The sequence below is a fragment of the Choristoneura fumiferana genome, chromosome 10 (assembly GCF_025370935.1).
Source record: "Choristoneura fumiferana chromosome 10, NRCan_CFum_1, whole genome shotgun sequence".
NCBI classification, from domain to species: Eukaryota; Metazoa; Arthropoda; class Insecta; order Lepidoptera; family Tortricidae; genus Choristoneura; species Choristoneura fumiferana.
In genome coordinates, this window is record NC_133481.1 from 5,278,334 (window position 1) to 5,280,948 (window position 2,615).

Sequence of the window (2,615 nt, forward strand, 5' to 3'; positions counted from 1 at the left end):
TGGGCGGTGGTGATCTCTTACCATCAGGAGACCCACTTGCTCGTTTGCCATCCAGTCGAATAGAAAAAAAAAACTAATACGTGACCCCTCTGTTATTTTCTGTGCCCGAGACATCTTTAGAATCTAGTTAAAATTTGTCAAAAGAAGGTAAATGAGTTTCATGTGTCACAGAGACAGCTGGGGTCCGTACAGTCGACACCAATTGAGTTAGGTCCGCTACTTATACATTTTACTTGCCTTTTGTCTCTGAAGAACGTGAAGGCAATTTAAAGGTCTTTGTTTGGGTGTTCGTTCTACGATCGCGAAATGGTACGGGAGCTTATCATTTTTGACATTTATTTGCTTAGATAAACATTTATTAATCCGCTGTCAATTGTGTACTGTATCGCATACATTCAAAATTAAATTTATCTGTATGAAAAAAAATGCAATTAACAGTGATCATATTGTCAGATAACCGTTGGGGGAGAAAAGTCCTCGAGTGGCGACCACGAACCGGAAGACGAAGCGTTGGCAGGCCTCCCACCAGGTGGACTGACGACATCGTGAGAGTAGCGGGAAACCGTGGATGCAAGTGGCGAGTTGTCGTTCATTGTGGCGTTCTAAGGCGGAGGCCTTTGTCCAGCAGTGGACGTCTTCGAGCTGATGATGATGATGATGATGATGATGATGATGATGATGATGATGATGATATTGTCAAAAAGTTGCAGAACTAAAGCAGCTCAGTAATATGAGTAGAATCGAGCCTTGGATTTAAGCCCGTGGTTAAAGATTCCCCGAAGACACATACATCTAACGTTATTTTAAATAAATATTTACTATACGTTGTAATATACAATAAAAAGTTGAAAGCCCCCGACTTTGTCACTTCAAAGTTCAATATCTCAAACACGGCTAAAACCGATTTTGATGAAACATATCTAAGAACCATCGCTAGAAACCTGAATTTAAATAAAAAACCGCATTCAAATCGGTCCACCCGCTTAAGAGCTACGGTGCCACAGACAAACACACAGACAGACATACAGACACTCATAGCGGTCAAACTTACAACACCCCTCTTTTTGTGTCGGGGGTAAAAAAGCAAACATGTAGAACATAACGTAGCACCAGCACTTCTTGTAAAGAATGACGCTACTCGAGTTTTACACTTATCAGCATCTAGCTGTAACAGCAAAACCTTCTACGACAAAGTCTGCAAAAACTCATCCCCCTCCGTGAAGGGAGGGTTAAAAAACAAGGCAATGCCTCTAAGGCTGAGCCCATTCCTCTTGATGTATCGCCTAACTTCGCCTATTCGTTAACTTTAACTTGTCCAACTAATATAGTTAAAAGTTTGGAATGTTTATTGGTTTCTTGAAAGGGTGTAAGCTCAATATTAAAATACGTAGTTATTTTCATGAAATATACTACCTATAGTTTGTGTGTGTTACATTGAAATTGAAATTGTTTACTAATATTTTTTACACGAAAAGTCGTTAGTAAGCGCTGAAATTATGTCTGTGTTAGTATGCAATAAGCCGATATGGGGTGAATTTCAAAAAAAGTACATAGTCAGGGCTTTAATTAATCATAATAATAATATCATGGGACACTTGACACCAATTGACCTAGTCCCAAACTAAGCAAAGCTTGTACTATGGATACTAGGCAACGGATAAACATACTTATATAGATAAATACATACTTACATACATATTAAACATCCAAGACCCGAGAACAAACATTCGTGTTATTCACACAAATATCAGCCCCGGCCGGGATTCGAACCCAGGACCTCAAGCTTCGTAGTCAGGTTCTCTAACCACTTAGCCATCTGGTCGTCGAAAACTTAATTGATTCCTTTGTGTTAGGAAAGTTACCCACATAGTTTGTATGACTAACTTTCGTAACACAAAGGAATCAATGAAGTTTTCTTAACTAAAGCCCTTGACTAAATGCACAATTTTTTGCAATTCACCTACACTACACTATTGACTCGATAATACTTAAATCAAATAGACTTGAATGAAACGCTGACTACCAAAACATAATACAATATTGTGCTAATTGTTATTATTATTATTATTATTATTATATTTAGCCTATAACTGTGTCCCACTGTTGGGCAAAGGCCTCTCCTCTTGACTTCCACATCTCCCTATCCAGAGCTATATTTGGCCACTCACTCAGTTCCGCGTCCAGGTCATTGTGCTAATTAATTAATAAATTAAATATCCATAAACTAGGATACTAAAGTAGCCTATATCTTAGGCAAATAAAAAATCCATACAAATCGTCCCAACCCCCCTATATATAAAAAAATCAATTTGTATCACTTTTTCGGGCATAAAAAAACAAGAGAACGGAAAGAATTTTGACCCCAATTAGTAGGAAAACACACTCGTAATTTTTTTATAAAAAAATGTAGGTTTTTATTTAAAAAAAAAGAGTATTTTTTCCTTATAAATTAAAATAAGAACAATATTCACTATGATCACTACTTTGTGTGTATTTCAAAATGTCGCAATTGCTGCGTAACAGTCACATATTCAGGTCTCTATTATTCGCATAGTTAATTTCTAATTGAAATTGGCATAACGTTATTTCGCATAATTATTAATTTACGGGCATAA